Consider the following 17,059-nt stretch of genomic DNA (forward strand, 5'->3'; position numbering starts at 1 on the left):
TTTTTCTGCCCTGTCATATGAGAAAGCAACTTCTTTATGAACAAATGGTAATAAAAGATATTAATAGCATATAGAGGGAAATCCTACATCACATACCAATCCCAGTTTCCCCCCTTTTTCTCCCACCCCCCTCAGTTGCCCCATTCTAATCCCCCATCCACTCTTCAGAGGGCATAAGGCATTCCTTGGGGAGCCAACAAAGTCTGGCATACCAACTTGAGGCAGGACCAAGCCCCTCTGTCTCCAAAATGGCTGAGCAAGATATCCCACCATAGAGAACGGGCTCCATAGAGCCAGTTAATGTACCCTAAAATTGGTTCTGGTGACACTGCCAGTACCCCTCCCAACAGATCAAGTCACAGGTGACACTAATAAAAAAGATTAGTGGCCTCAAAAACACTTCATTAAGTGTTAAAATCTAAAATTTATTTTATGAAGCACGCTACCTTACTGTTTGTATAATTCCAAGAACTATATTGCCTATACTCAAAGCCCTTTCTGGAGACAGAAATAACTAACTTGTTATGATGGTAAATTTTGGTTACTGAAATTAAAAGATGTTAATTTTCTTCTTTAAGTTATGAAACAGGTAATGAATTTATGAAATTAAGAGCCAAATTCAAGTCTTTGGTCTGTCATTTCTTTTTCTTTTTTCTTTCTTTCTTTCTTTTTTTTTTTGGTTCTCTTTGTGAAATGACCAACACTAGGCTGGCATTTAATATACAGTGAGAACTAATCTAAAATATTTGATCCTCTTTCCTCAGTCTCAAGCAAAATTAGATTACAGGCATGCATCACTACATATGGCTAGTTATGAATATTAAATTCCATTTTAATGGAATTAAATGACATTAAAATGGACTAAAATGGAATTTTAATCCAAGTTCCTTCAAGTCTTTTACACTTAACTTTCTTTTTTTAAATTTTATTTATTTTTATTTTATGTTTGTTGATGTTTTGTCATGGGTGTTGCAGACAGTTGTAAACTGCCATGTGGGTGCTAGGAATTGAACCCTGGTCCTCTGAAAGAGCAGTCAGTGCTCTTCATTGCTGAGCCATTTCTCCAGCCCCTACACTAAACTTTCTTAAGACTATCAAGATATACTAAGCAGTGGTGATATATGCCTTTAATCCCAGTGCTTGGGAGGCAGAGGCAGTTGGATCTTTGTGAGTTTGAGACCAGCCTGGTCTGCAGAGTGAGTTCCAGGATGGCCAGAACTACACAGAGAAACCTTGTCCCATTAAAAAAAAATAGATTCATAAATATTTATATATACATATACATATATTTATCAAGATACAACTGATAAAAGCAATAGAAAGGAATTTCACCCACCACATCAAACTAAATTGAGAAAAACACAAACCCTTTCTAAAAAATTGTAATAAGACAGGGGTGTCTACTCTTCAACTCCTGTTCAGCATAGTACTTAAAGATTTAGCTAGAGCAATAAGACAAATAATGGATATATAGCAAATACAAAGCAGAAAAAAATCAACATATCTTTAATTGCAAATTGTTCGCTACTGGTCTGCTCACTGTCAGAGTTGAGCTACCTGTGGCTTACTTGACCACAGGGACAGATATGGAAGCATCCTCTTTACCCATTTCTCCTTTACATCACATTGTTCACCTCTAGTAAGCGACCTGAATTTATCTGTCATGGAAAATATAATGATCTACACCAAAAAACAGTCCAGCTCACCTACCTGAAGTTTCAGTCAGTCCTTTACATATAATACCCTGGAAAGTAGACTCAAAGCATTTTTTTTTAATCTTGGAGAAAATAAACAGCTTACCATAAAGATTATTTCCAATCTAGTCTTCTTTTCCTTACTATAGAATTGTTAATTTATGTCAACAATTGTTGACTGTTCAACTGTCTCACAGTTTTGACTTTTATTTACTTCCACAAGGATGAACAGTAACCGCCCAAAGATTTAATGGCATGAAACTATTATACAAATTGGTTTTCTCATAAACTTGGGGGAGGGATGCATATTGATTGCTTTTAGCTTCATGATGAGTTTTCATTTCATTCTGCTTTTTTTTCCCCAAAACAGAAAATGGCATTTAGAATAATCCTCCATAAGTCGACCTCATGATATTGTGGAATTAGTCCATTTGTTTTACTTAAGAGGCACAGAAGTTGGGTAAATCTTCTACTCTTAGGCAAATAACTCAGGAAAATATTACTCATTTCTGAAAATGTTCCGTCACTTATGCCTGCACTGTCTGTTCTAATTGTGCCTGGATTATACAATTATCTCACGACTGCAGTCAGTTTAATGGAAAGGAATGACGGCACTTCAACTTAGCTTCAAATTGAGATCAATATTACTGAAATAGTGCAATTTGACCTTGGTGAAAATTTCCCTCTGGCAAAAGATCAAGTAATAGTGTATTGCTCAATAAGATATATGTACCTCACTATGCATGTTAAAGATTAAAAATAAATGAGTAATGATGTTTTCTGTATGAGTATGATTTGGTTTGAATTTTTTATTGACACACAGTCTTACTATGTCACTTGGGCTAGGCTCAAACACATCTACTACTTACCTTCAACTCCGGAATGCTGTTTGTAGGCATGGATACTCTGGCAAGTTGTACTTGTGGGAATTGAGTCCTTGTTTTCTTCTAGTGGAGGATGCAGAATCTAGGTCCTTGGTTTGCTAGGCAAGCATTCTGCCACTGAGATGCCTTGTTAGCCTTTGATTTCTTACGTACACTTTCAAATAGAACATGTTTCCAGAAGTAGTGACAGGAGGTCATCATGTTAGGTGAATCACAGGAGACTCAGAAAGACAGACATCACAGGTTTGCTCTGTGAATTAAAATGATGAAAGTCTGGAAAGCAGAAAGGACACAACTTGGGAAAGAAAGGTGATTCAAGGGAGGGGAAGATGGACAAGGTAGAAGGTAATAGTGGATACAGGTACAATCAAAGCATTTTGTAGACATGTAGGAAACATATAGCAAAGCCCAGCACTTTGTATACTTATTATACACTATTAAAAGAATCTATTCTGAAAGAACTCATAAGAAGGAAAGACCTTGTTTGAAATGCTTTCATCACCCTTGAACTGAAAAACAAATTCTGATGAGATTCTCACCAAGACCTGGGCCTCCCTGGTGTAGTTCAGAATCAATGGAAGGGATCTAATGTGCTCTTTCTGCATTATCTTCCAGCCACCCAGAGGAAACTTACTGAGGGCTAGGATGATGTCCGGACTGCTGGCTTAAGCATCTGTGCCCTGAATAACAATGAAATCCCTCTAGGGCACAAGGTCCTACTGCAGCTTTCAAGGTGTGCTTCATCATCAAACTTAAGCGAATTCATTCCAGAGCAGCACCCGAGCGGCTGAAAACTTAGATCCCTTGCTCTTTAAAGAGGTGATCTTTTCTACACCTTCACTTCACACAGGCTGCTCCCCTGGATTTATTATCAAGTTGTTGTTTCCAATTGCACAAGTCCAAAATATTCTAAAACCTGAGGCCTTCGGTTTCACAATTCAAACTCGTTCCTATTGCATTCTTAAACTGGAGGACAGAACCTTTTAGATTTGTACATTTCAGAATATCATTCTACTTCTTGAGGGCAATGTCACTACAGAAATTACTGAAGTTGGCGACATTCTCCGTCTGCCTGTTGAGGTGGCATATAGCATTGGACTTCGTCCCTTTCATTGTCAGGGTTTGTTGTATAGTATGCTGGAGGTAAAACAAAGATGGTCAATACAATAGTGAAGGAAAGGATGCTTTCTACTCTGAGGGTTGTAAATCTTGACTTCCTCTGGCGTCCTTTCGATTGTGTTTCCTAAGTAAGTTGCCACATAGTAACATTGACACATACTTGGAAGAGAAGGCAGGCTATTCACCACACAGGGAATTGAGTTCAGAAATATGTGAAGGGATAACAATATGAAATAGACGCTAAGGCTGATCTGAGGTGACCACAGCTCAGCTAACATCCTCTGAGAAATAAAGACCCGGCAGTATGTCAGTAGACAGCATCTCGGTTAAATATAAGATGCCAGAGAACAAGGATGGTGTCACCAACAGAAGGAAGACGGGCTGGAAGACACAGGCTTGGTCTAGAAGACAGATTTCTAAAAATTCACTCTGGATCATAGGCAGTGCTGGCATGTGAGAGAGCACGAAGGAAATCTACGTGACAGGATTTTCCCAGAAAGATAAATCTACAGTCACCCCGAGGCTACAGGTCTGTCCTGGTTGGGTCCACCAAATGGACAGTGGGTGTACCTCTGCCCAAGAAAAGTCTGTCGCCCATCTGCTATCGGTAGGGACCTGCTTAAATCTTACAAAATGCCTGCCTTCCAGGAACCAGTCACATTCCAAGGTCAGTCAAAACAGATTTTGGTAAATCCTTGTAGACTGATGAAACCCTGCTTACAGGGATCTGAAAGGAACGTCTGGAAGGAAAAACAAAACAGAACAACCGCAAAGGTCAAATATTCTCTCAAGGTCACATCCAAGCAAAAGCAGTAGCGCTCTATTCCAAGATATCTCTGGCATAAATCACGTGAGTGGAAAGAACCTGAATAAACCTTGAATTCAGTACCTACTTCCCTTCCTCCTTCCTTTGCCCCCAACTCCGATTCTCTTTCAGGAAATGCCTACTTTGTGAAATTGTGGGTAAACAGATCTCCTCCGCGGCCAGTCAGTAACTATTAGGGCTATAAAGGCACTCTCCAAAATCTAAAATGCCCACATCTACCCCTCATCTGACCCTCAGTTTATTACTAGCCTTCCACAGTGGTTTTAAGGAGTCTGTCCAAAGATGAAAAGTTAAGGGAAACAAGATCGTCTTCTTTTAAACTGTTCACAGAAGGGTGGTTCGCGTCATTTCCAGATTCCAGGAACAGACAATCTTCAAGGTATCAGTGGAGTTAAAGGGACGGGATTTTTTTCCCTCCCCTCCCTTTCCCAGGCATCAGTCCAAAGGGAGGGAGGGGACGAAAGAAGAAACTGGCAGGTGGAAAAGTGGAAGAAGCTGGAAGAGCGGGGTGCTGAGGGGAGCCCCCTGGGCGCTGGCCCTCGGGCTAGCTGGCGTCTGGAACCCGCCCTGGAGCTGCGCCCCAAGCTGCAGCGCGCATTCAGCTCGCCCGCCCAGGAGCAGCCCGGACGCGCAGCTGTTGCCCGCGCACTATCGCGGTGGGCTGGGGATCAGAGCCCCTGAGCTTCGCTAGGGTGAGTACGCAGAGTAGCCCCGAGCACCAGTGAGCGCGCAGCGAGGTGCGGGAGGCGCACAGGTGGGGAAGGTGGCGTGGCCCCAGCCTGACAAGCCTTAGGGCAGGGGCTGGGGACGGGGGTGGGGGGTGATGATAACAATTTTTTTCCCCTGCTACTTTGATGGAACAGCACAGAACTGAAGCTAACCCTTTACCATTTGCCCTCAGCCTCTGCTTCCCTATGGCTAACTTTGAGGAGCAGGCAGCATCACCGTCATGGGTGAAGCAGGTGGTCTCCGGTGCGTGGAGGGATCTGGTCCCAGACCTTGGGGAGAGGAGTGGGTTCCAAATAGTGATGCCAACACCCTTTTGGGTGCAGGCACCGAGTGAGCCAGCCCAGGATAGAGGGTAAAATGTGTAGAAATTTTTCTAGAGGTCAGGAGTGTCATCAAATCCATCACTTGGTCTTATCTGGAGACGATCAAACAGAAAATGTAAGATCTGTGTAGGAGCTCCGAAGGTTGTAGACGAGAAACCATGGGTAGTTTTCCAACTTGACTTTCCGTGGGTCGGGATCGATGAAGTGAAGCGCCAAGCACACCCTCTCCTCGCCTCCACAGAGTTCCCAGCTGCTGTGGGGGTTTGCCCAAGAGAGGTTTGTTGGCCCCATGTTGTTTACAGGGAAAAGAAGAGGAGGGAGTACAGAGTGAGGGGTCATGCTTATGCTTCAGGTGCTTGCACCCTAAAGGGAATGAAAGTGCTGCATCTGCATGCCAGAAGTTAAGGAACGAAATGGAGGGGTGCATAGCATGCAAGCGCACAGAGGTTGGCATTTGGGCTGCCTTCAGTACCCAATTTGGTTTGCTCACTGGCTAAGAACACGACCAAGATGCACTGCCACGCACTTGAGGAAAACAGACAGAGATTTTGTTTTCTGATTTTTTTTTTTCTGTAGCTAAGTAGATCCTAATCACCTCAGTGATTGTAATACAAGATGACATGTGATCATTTTAGATGACCTAAGCAGGTAGCCTTCCCAGCCCTCTCTCGAGTTTTTCTGGATTACCAAAGTAATTGTCACTTAAATGCATTATAAATAGTACTAATTTCCAGAGAAGAATATATTATTATTATTATTATTATTATTATTATTATTATTATTATTATTTCAGATGAATTATGCTTCTATTTCATTTACATATACATCTGCAAATTTAAATATGCTAACCAACAATGCAGTAATAATTACATTTTATTTGCCCTATTTGTCTGTTTATAGGGAGACAGACTGAGTTTGGCTGTCTTCCACTATAGGAATCACAATCCCACACAGCCGAAGGAGACAGAGGAAAGAACCCATCTCTAAGGCTTACAATTCCTCCTCCCCCCTCTCTCTCCACTCTGTAAACTGAAGAGCAAATCCTAATACCATCACTTCCGGTCTTCTCATAAGGCAAAGTAGTTCTTGCCTCTGTCCATCCCATTCAAATCTGTTCACGGTCAGTTCTGTAAGGAAAATGCTCTTTACTGAGTTCCCTGAAAGGTGGTCCTACTCATCCCTGCGTAAGATGTTCTTCAAAGAACTGAGCTGCTTCAGGATAAATGTTGTACCTGCCTGGTATTAGGCAGGAGTTTCCAGATGTACCAAATAACTTTCTCGTTTTTAACAAAGAAATTTTAGGAAAATTTCCCATGCACTACTTAACAAATAACTATTTAACAAATAACTATTTGTTAAAGCTTCATCCACTGGGGCTTATTGCTGTGATAATGATTATGTTCTACTAAAAATAATAATAATAATAAAATTTAAAAAAAGTTTCACTCAGACAGTAAACCAAGGGCTTTGCTTATTAGGGTGAAGATGCAAGGAACAATGTAGTGTTTACTCCTTGCTTCCTTGGGCAGCCTCCGTGCAGTACATTGGAAAGGTTCTTTGATTTTTTAAAATAAATGAGAACACTTACCTGCTTTTCTAAAGGTTCTTAAATGCATTGTTATAAATGTTGTCACAGGACTGCTGACTGTAGCATGCATCTCTATATGGAAATGTTTGTTTTCACTTGAAGTTTGGCACATACAGTTTTTCATAGGCTTCCAAAATCATGATGTCTTCATTAGGAGTAAAAAGACATCCAAAGCTATCTTCTAGTAAAGGTGGTCCTCTTCGAAACGATTAGCTGTTACTGAGAAAGTTTCAAGGATGTTTGAAGGACACTTTCTAGTGTCTTACTGCCAAGGGGGCAATGTAAAACAAGGTGGATATGGTTTTTCTCCGTTTGTTTTGTGTGCATGAGTGTGTGTTCATAATGTACATTCAGTACCCACAGAAGCCAGAGGAGAGCATCAGATGTCTGGGTGCTGGACTGATGGATGTTTGTGAGCTGCCATATAGGTGTTGGAAACTGAGCCTTAAGTCTTCTGGAAGAGCAGCCAGTGCTCTTAGCTGCTGAACCATCTCCCCAGTCCCTGAACATACTGGTTTTAAATGGATGGCAGAATTCTCTTATTCAACATTAATTTCGTAAGCGAGAGGAATGCTTTTTAAGCAAAGAAAATGTGATGCAATGGCTGCTACCAGATCTAGTGTTCCCTAAGGAGGTATCTATAGTCATCCAACACAGACCCACATAGAACCTTAGTCCCTGGGCCGCAACAGACATGATCCAGCCACTTGAAATCGTAACAAGAAATGTTTCTGAGCTGAAAAAGGCACATAAGTAGGCCAAAATGACATCAACGAGTACACCTGCGTATCTGAGAGCTGAGACTGTATAAATTGGCATCCTCCCCAGTTCCTTCATGATCCTTTCTTCCCTCATCTGCTATTTGTGGCCATTTAACACACATTGTGAAATTTCTATTTGTTTCTGGGTATATGGGAAGAAATAACCTTTTGTACAGCAGGAAATGTTTTACCAAGATAGCCTTGCCATGCATGGCACAAAGCTCATCTATTGGAAAATAGAACCTGCCAGGAGGTTGTCAGAAAGCAGTGGAGTTGTTTATCAAAGTCTTCACCAGGTGGTAACAACAGAAAGTGGTGAGGTGTGGTGGGATTTTCGGGTATTTAGAGGTAACGAGGCAAGACTTGATGGACAGTTGCAGTTGGTGAGGGAAGGAAAGGAATCACAGTTCATGCCTGGATTTGTGGGTGGAGCATCTGGGAGATGGCAGCTGCCACTGAGCAGCGTGGAAAACTGACTGGCAAGAATAAGTAGGTCCCATGCAGCTTATTAGACATCTGTGCAGAGGCTTCATGGGGGTCGTTGGGACAGAGCTCAGGGGAAGAGAGTTGGAGATGAAAATGTAAGTCATCCATTCATAAATGGCATTCAAAACCATAGAGTTTTATGAGAAAAAAAATCAGAAGTCAAAATGTTTAGAGAATCAAACAATCTGGAAGAGTCCAAACTATGAATATTGGAAATGATAGGAGCAAGGAAAGAGAGTTGAGCAGTAGTAAGCAAAGGAGTCAGGAAATTGTAGAAATGTGTGTGACCAGAGACATCAGAAAAAAAAAAAAAACTGCTGTAAGAAGGAAGAAGGCCTTGTTATGTCTAGGCTGCTGAAGCCGTCAGTGATCTGAGGACAAAGAATTACTTTAGAATTTAAATGATCTTCGGGGTTAGTCAGCTTTCTATGACTGTACCAAAATATCTGAGAAAATAAAATTGCAGAGGGTTCAGTCGATGATAGCTGGGCCCTGTTGCTTTGGGCCTCCTCAAGGTTGTACCACCTCCCAATAGCCCTCTGTACACAGACAAGGCCTTGGTGGGGGGGCATTCAAGATCTAAACTATATCCCAGCTGAGGCTGGATGGTTTGTGATCAAGCCTAACTCATAAAGAGCTAGAGATTCTCTAGGATGCACACGGAGATCAGCTTTGAAAGAAATCCTCACACTCTGGCACTCTTTATTCTACTTAAATCTTTAGAACTTCATATATGAATATTCTTTTTACATTATTTCCGTCTTCCTCCCCTTGCACTTGTAGAACTTGCAGCCATGTTCATAGGGTCATTTCAGTCGAAATGATAGTGATAATTAAATATTGATTCATAACATTGAACAAAAATTGTAAACCTAGTTGTTCTGATTCCTGGAATTTTTCACACAGTTCTATGTAGGTAAATGAATATATGTTCAAAGTTAAGTGAACAATTGAAAATATACTGATGTCTATAAATTTAAGAAGCAAAATAAACTATGAATATCCATTCAGTGAAAAACGTTCCAACTGTTAAAATTATTATGGCAGCCTTCCATGTATTAGAATGAAAAGATCTTCCATTTACAGTTAGCATGAACAAAAAAAGATGAAGCTTTATGGATTACTACTGATTAACAAAGAAAAACAAGGTTATATGCCAAAGTTTGTCTAAAAATCCAGAGGCCACAGTGGTTGCTAATAGGGAGGGCAAGTTTGTGGTAGAGCGTAATAAGAGATGAGGACTGGGGAAGGGGGCTTTAGTTCCCTTCTGTTTCATTTCCAGTTCCGGGGCGGGAACCTGGACAGGGTCTTGTACTTGCTAGGCAACCATTCTGTCCCTGAGCAACACTTAATGCTTTTGAATTATAGGCACGCGGGTACCAATTCAAAACCCTAAATAAAATTTTATGCATAATTTTGAAGCATGTCATTTAAAATAATAAGAGGAAAGAAAAAATGTGGTGGTGAAAATGAATGCTATATATAGCACAAATCTTTTAGCAGTTTTCAAAAGGAAGATTAAAGGTAGGTGGAAGGAGCATTGGAGGTTTGGTTGTAAAATGGGAGCCGTTAATGCCAAAATTAAACTACAACAGAAAGAAGAAACACTGACTTTAAAAAATGATGAAAAGGACAATGGGAGAGCAGATTCTTTTAGCAAGCAGTATGAGTAGCATTTCAGGCATTTGTACGAAAAAGAGGTACCATGGCCAGGTTTCTAGAAACCTTCAGGCATGGACCTGTGCTTTGGCCAGAATGCTGCATGCCCAAGCTCATGGCTGCATGGGTCATTTGGATAAATTACTGTGATCAAGGCTCCATTTCTAATGTAATTCCTCCCTCAGCCTTCTCATCAAGGTTCTTCTTACCCTTGAACAGCGTTACCCTTAGCAGCTGGCCAGCGGCTTGTGGACTCATTAAAGATTTAGTTGGTTTAGAAAGAAGCTTTTTTTCTCGGATCTCCTTCCCCCTCAGCAGTATTCTACCGTACTCTGAATTTAGGAGCCTGAGAGGCCGGCAGGCATCCATCTCCCTCACTGCCTCTAACCCCTGTCAGTTAACTTGCTAAGCTATTTTCCTGGCCCTGGAGCCTAAGGTCTAGCTTGTTCTCTCTGTGTTCTGAGTCCTCCAATAACCTTGCTTCAACCCCCAAACATCAACCTCTTCATTGCTAAGAGATCCCATTGTGTAAGTGAATTATTGGCATGCAATCACCCCCGGGTTAAACCACTCAGACAAGCAGAGAAGCTGCATGTGATCCTAGGCCCTTCAGCTCCAGTCCCAGCTAGTCTTCTCTTTGTCAGACAGCTTTGAATGAGGGGGAATTAATTCACACGTGTGTCACCATCTCCCTGCTGTTAATTTTGTCCCCTGCCACTGTCTGGCTCACGTTCCCACCACCCCACGAAACCTTGTCTTCTTAAACTGCTTAATGATAATTAAGAAAGGGAACCATTGGAGGCTTCTCCCATAGGCTCTGAAAATTTATCTCTTGGCTTTCAAGTCGAAATGGCACCATCCTTACCCACCTCCTACACTTGAAGAGATGCTTCTGGATGCCTCAGTGGCTACGGTCTGTAGTCATCTTCTCCATTCAATTTTATCTTTCTTTTTCTCTTTTAGTCAACAATACTTAAGAATCAAACAGTAAAATTAAAAAAAAAAAAAGCAAAGACATAAACTGTCATTTTTCTTTTCTCTTTCCAGAGGATAAAATAGAGGATAAAATGGTGCAACAATAAAACTGTTGCAGGTAATTTCAGATAATGAGGACTCTCTAGAACCTATCAATAGAGTGAGAGAAAGCTCTCTTGAGATCTACCATGATTTCACTCACCACCCCGCCCAATGGTAAATATGAAGTATTCTACATGAGCTGGCTTCAACTCACAGCAGTCCCGCTGTCTCAGCCTTTCAAATGCTGGGATTACAGGCACAAATCACTATGCAAATTTTTAATTGTATACTTTTGATGAAGATGTCCCAAGGGCTTATACAAACAGCATTACAGTTTTCATGTTTGAGTCTTTCATTGCTTTTTCTTAATTTCTCCTTATACTTCTGATATGGAAATAAAAAATAAAGTTTCTGCCACTGTTATTAATGGAAAGCTGATACCACTGAGAAAAAGACATAGTAGGAAAGAGTCTATCAAATAAACACACAATACTTCTGTTCATTTCATTCCTATATTGAGTTTCAGCTAGAAGTCTTGACATTAAACTTGACTCCCTTTTTTAGCTTGGAAGGAAAGACTAGCAGAAGATAAAAATGTTTAACCAACCGCAAAGTGTCCCAGGGTTTAGTACAAAAGGCAGAAATATTCAAGAAAAATTGAGTCCCCCACATTCCAACTGTGTCACTTAGTGCTGTGACAGTAGTTTCACAGGCAGCACCTATGAGATGCAACCTACATTTGAGGAAAGTAGTCCATCGTCTGTGTATCTGTCACAAACCTCACTAAGAGTTAGCTAAAACCACTGGAGATCAACATATGGACATAGTGACGATCCCCACACACAGTCTATAAGTTCATAATTATACTCTGCTGACTTCTTTAAGCGTTTAGATGACTTGCATCTCATTGAAGAGACCCCCAGATTCCTTCCTTCCCATGTTCCGAAATTCAAGTCAACCAGTCAACTTCTGTGCCCTCTTGAACCTATTCTACTCTCCTGAGCACTCATTACTGAATTTAAAACTTTGTTCAAGACAGGGTTTCTCTGTGTAACAACCTTGGCTGTCTTGGTACTCTCATTGTAGACTAGTCTGGCCTCAAACTCACAGATATTCACCTGCCTTTTCCTCCCAAGTGCTAGGGGGAAAGGTGAGCATCACCATACCCTGCACCCCTGAGCTCTTTCAATACCTTTCACGTTCACCTCCCTGAGCTGTGTCTTGCCCCCATGGATCGCCTTCCCATATTACCACTAACTTAATTTTAGAATTAATTCCGACTTGTGTTTACATTATTTCACTTCAGTGCCTTACCTGTCTGTCCAATATATCTCAAGACACCGTCCCTCTGCCCTGTAGGGGACCCTCCATTCCTCACTCAGAGCTATTGCCCATCGTGTCAAAGTTTTAGTCATTTACCAGAACTTTTTTCTCCCCTTCCCTGAGCACTTTCTTCACTGAGTCTTTGAACCTTACATGAGCTTCTATGTTTTACTATGTTTGTATTTTATTTACATGTGAGCCTCTTCTTCCAGTTAGGCCAGTGAGTTCCTGTAGCAGGAAGCTGAGTCTTCTGGTCTTAGCGTCAGGAGACAGAAAAACCACGGAGCTCTGTGCAAAAGAGAAAGTTTCGAGTACCTATCAACAGATCACATCACCGACTACGCCACAACTGTAGCACAATTAAGAAAAACCCAGAAACAAATGTTGGGGCTCAACCTAAAGACCAGAAAAGCAAAGCAGTCAGCCACTGGCTCTTAACCTCTAACTCAGTCCAAAAATGGTGATCCTGCTTGCAGGAATCCTCAGAATGAGATTGACTGCAAGTTGTCTCCTCCAGTCTTATATTCCTCTCTAGGGATGGGATAAAAAGTGTGTACCACTACCACCTAGTTTCTATGGAAAACTAGTGTGGCTAACTAGGATTAAAGATGTGTGCCACCACTGCCTGGTCTGTAAGGCTGATCAGTGCAGTTGTTTTACTCTCTGAATCAGGTAAGCCTTATTTATTAAAATTCAAATGAAATATTGCTACACACAGCCACTCTGCAGTGGGAGTGATTTCCTAGAAACCGTCTCAGATTTTTCTCTTTCTCTGTGCAGTGGTGACTGTCTCTGACATTTTAGTTCTCTCAAATTCGTTCATAAAATTAGGAGGAAAGAAAAATCCAGAAGCTTCGTCACACAATCTTCTGTGCCTACCATCTCCAAGCCAGATGGCCAGTTCTTTTATATAACAAAACATCAAAAGAAGAAAATTTCAGAAATTCTCTCAATAACCCATTTTAGTGTTCTAAAGCTTTTAGTATATATATATATATATATATATATATATATATATATATACATACATACACAGTTCCATTGCTATAGTTATTATAATCTTTTCAAAATAAGAATATGAGGCTACCTACATTTTTATCAATATTTCATCTGTTTGGAAATAATTTTAAGCAATAGTAAAGAAAACATTTCAATTAATTAAGAAGTTTCTAATATACTTCTTTTACAAATACCTTTCTAGCTTACCCAGAAGTCTCTGCCTGCAGTTAAGCATGTTCATTTGTTCCTTTTCTTTTGTAAATAATGTATTAGTGTACTAGCACACATATTGTGAATTAATAGAATAAAAGCATTGGGGATTATTTTGTTCAAGTGAAGACGAGAATATGTTCATTAAAACTGTTCAAGCTTGTATGTCAGCATTTTATATTTAAATTGATGTTTAATGTCTAAAATGACCTTATAACATTTTATAACTATGGTTTTATCTTCTAATACTTTGATTTTTGAAGCATTGTTAAAATTTTTTAAAATATATAATGCATGACTTTGTTTTTTAGTTATCCTTGTAAGCAAGGTTTCTGAGTAGTGCCTTAATAGACAAATCACTTCAGAAGAGACTAACCTAACCTTCATAAACAAGTCTAAAAAATAACAGTGGGTACTTTGGCTGTATCTTCTTAAGACTTTTCTTAAATGTTTGCAATAATAGACTACAGTTTGGAAAGTGGTCCTGTCAACGCTCTGCCTGCAGAGCCTCCTGTTCACAGCACTGGTAATTCAAGCGTCATTTTGTTCTTTGGAGTCCAGGCAGCTGTGTCTGACAAGCCAAGGACCCTTCAATCTTTATCATTCTGGTTGAAATAAAAGCAGTGGTGCCCTCTCCTCCACCTTTTATAACTAAGTCTGGGTTGTATGCTGTGGAGGTTTCGATTTTGACAAGAGGAGTCCAAAATTTATGTGATCAAAGAACCATTTTCTCTGAAATTTGTCTGTGGCTCGCTCTTCCTTAGTTCCTGATTTGGTTCAAACTGTCATCACCAATTTTATGAAACACTAGAAGAAAATAATTTTTATTTTATAGTTTTAATCCTAGGAAGGGTATTGAATGAAGAGTTAAAAGGCTGAACAAAAAAAAATGTCTAAAAGAAATTTACTAAGACTAAGTTCAATTCTATGCAAATTTCTCTTCCTCCTAGTCTATTCTCACATTAGAACTAAAAGCACAGTCTCACTGAACATTCCTGCTACCACTAGGCTCTGGGGATATAGGGGAAATTTTGCTAAAATTACTGTATTCTTTTAAAAGCATGTCACACTGTTTTTAAATTGCAAATAAGCAATATTGCAGATACTAAGGAAGTTCCTATTAAAAAGAATGTCACATACGGGAATGAGATGTATCTCTGGGAGCAGCTAATCTGCTGTAATATAGAAACATGTAAAACTCCTATTGAAAGGTAAGGAAGTATGTGTTTCCTGAGAGCATAGGTTTATTTTTGGTGGCACACAAAAGTAGTATCAGATCCCCACCCCGTAAAGAAAAGGCTGTCCCTGCTCTGGATACAAAGTTACTAAACAACTGCAGGGAGAATTTAGAATGATACTGTCTGTGAAGCCTTTGAGTACAGCCATAGTATCCTGAGAAAATTTGGTGGGTTTCAAAGCTGCATTCAAATACACTCTTACATTTCATCGTCCCAGGAGGGTAGGCTTAATTATACTCGCTATACAGAAGAGGGAACTTGGTTCCAAAGACACCTAGATTATATTTGGTTCCAGAAGTGATTTGAAGATATTAATTTTTTTATTTCATGTGTTTGAGTGTTTGCCTACATATATGTGTATATGCATCACATCTGTGTGCTGCCTTCAAAGGCCAGAAGAAAGCAACAGATTCTCTGGAACTGAAGTTACAGAAGGCTGTGAACCTCCATATGGCTGCTGGGAACCCAGCCCAGGTCCTCTGCAAGAGCAGCCAGAGTTCTTCCCCTCAGAGCCATTTCTCCAGTCTCAGAAACTTCTAATTCTCAAAATTGTGAGATTTTATATTTATATGTTTTCAGTTGATGTTTGGCCTTACTATATTTCAACCAGCAAAATTCTGAGATGCTTAACCAAGATTTCTTTTGTGTTTACATACGGTTAGTTTTTTTAAGATTCCATTACACAGCTTTAAGACAGTGACACAGATAGTGAGATACAACACTGAAGTACAGCATTACACTCAAGAGTTGTCGTCTTATTTTACTTGGCTGACCTATTGAAGATACACTATGTACATTAAAGTCTCTACTGTAGGGGGAGTTTTTTTAATGGGATTCCTACAGTAAGCTCTTTACTAACCAATGAGAATAACACATATTCACAGTGTACAAAAAGATTGTTCCACAACATTCTACATCGGTGTTTACCTATTTTCGGTAGGACTTATCCAACTTACAACCAGTTGTTTATTGTGGTATTAATAATTGAACATATTTAAAATATATGATGCAATGTCTTGTGCAAAATTTACTTCCTATTCAGGATTCATTTGTCTAAGATTAGCTTAAATTGTTTTTTTTAAAACCTTCTCTTCTTTAGGTGTGCTTAAAATTCATTGGCCTGGTTTTTATGTTACTTTTGGATTATTCTGACATATCAAATAGTACTAAATTTTTATTTGCACTCAATCTGGAATACAAAATTTGACCATTTATCACTCTGCTGAACTAACTCAACTTTGATATGAATTAGCTACTATAAGAATAAGATTCAATTTCATCTAGACTAAGAAACTTTCATTGTTTTCTTCAGGGGGGGGGCAAAGAATAATGTATTTTCTTTATACTCTTGGGTGAAAATTCAGTTTGAAAATTTGCATTTAGAGTCAAACAGAATTTATATAGTTTTTGTTAGAAATTAGTTCATGTCCTTCTATTTTGATTCCTTGTCATTTCTGAGCTCCTGCAGTCTACCAGAAAGTTGAAAGAACAAAGACTTACAAAGGCACCTTTATTATTTTATATCTTTATCTATTTTATTTAAATAACTCTTTCATTTATGTTACATACCAATTGCAGTTTTTCCTCCCTCCTCTCCTTCAAGTCTCCATCTACCCACTCCCCATCCACTCCTCCTTCATCTCCATTCAGAAAGGGCCAGGCTTCCCATGTATTGGCACAAATCATTGTCTATCAAGTTGAGGCCGAATCAGGCCTCTCCCCTTGTATTAAGGCTGGTAAAGTTAACCCTGAATGGGAAACAGAGACAGCTAAGCACCAGAGACAGGTACTGATCTCACTGCTAGTTGTGTATCAGCAGCTCCTTTCTTAGCAACAAAAGCCCCTTCCTCTATTCTCTTCTGTTACCATCTTTCCCACATGTCACTTACAGGTGCTTATTCTGTGTGAGGCCAGACCACACATTTCTTTGACGTTAGGAGCCTCCCTATTTTCCAGGCAGACAGCAGACCTGAGATAATTCTTCATTTTCCTCCCAGCTGATTTGGAGCTATTGTTTTAGCAGTTTTCTAGATGTGGCTAGTTGAGTTGCCAGCCTGGTTATGGCTTACTTCCCTCTTTTCTACTGTTTTGAGGGAGATGAATTTAAACCGTCATGTTTGCACCTCTGCACTTTCCATTCAACTGGCTAATGCTATTTTCAAACAAAGCTTCCTGAAGGTTTACTCAAGAAGATATCAGACCT

At 39.9% G+C, this 17,059-nt stretch overlaps 1 protein-coding gene across 1 annotated transcript in view; it reads left to right on the forward strand.

Moving 5' to 3' along the window:
- The first annotated feature begins 4,756 nt into the window (after nt 1-4,756).
- Nucleotides 4,757-17,059, forward strand: part of Htr1f (5-hydroxytryptamine receptor 1F) — a 130,354-nt gene continuing 118,051 nt past the window's right edge. Inside the window, exon 1 of the mRNA XM_085685672.2 lies at nt 4,757-5,215. The gene's annotated coding sequence lies outside the window, so the exon portion shown is untranslated. The remainder of the gene's footprint in view (nt 5,216-17,059) is intronic.

This window comes from Myodes glareolus, chromosome 2, assembly GCF_982192425.1.
Source record: "Myodes glareolus chromosome 2, mMyoGla1.1, whole genome shotgun sequence".
Classification (NCBI taxonomy): domain Eukaryota; kingdom Metazoa; phylum Chordata; class Mammalia; order Rodentia; family Cricetidae; genus Myodes; species Myodes glareolus.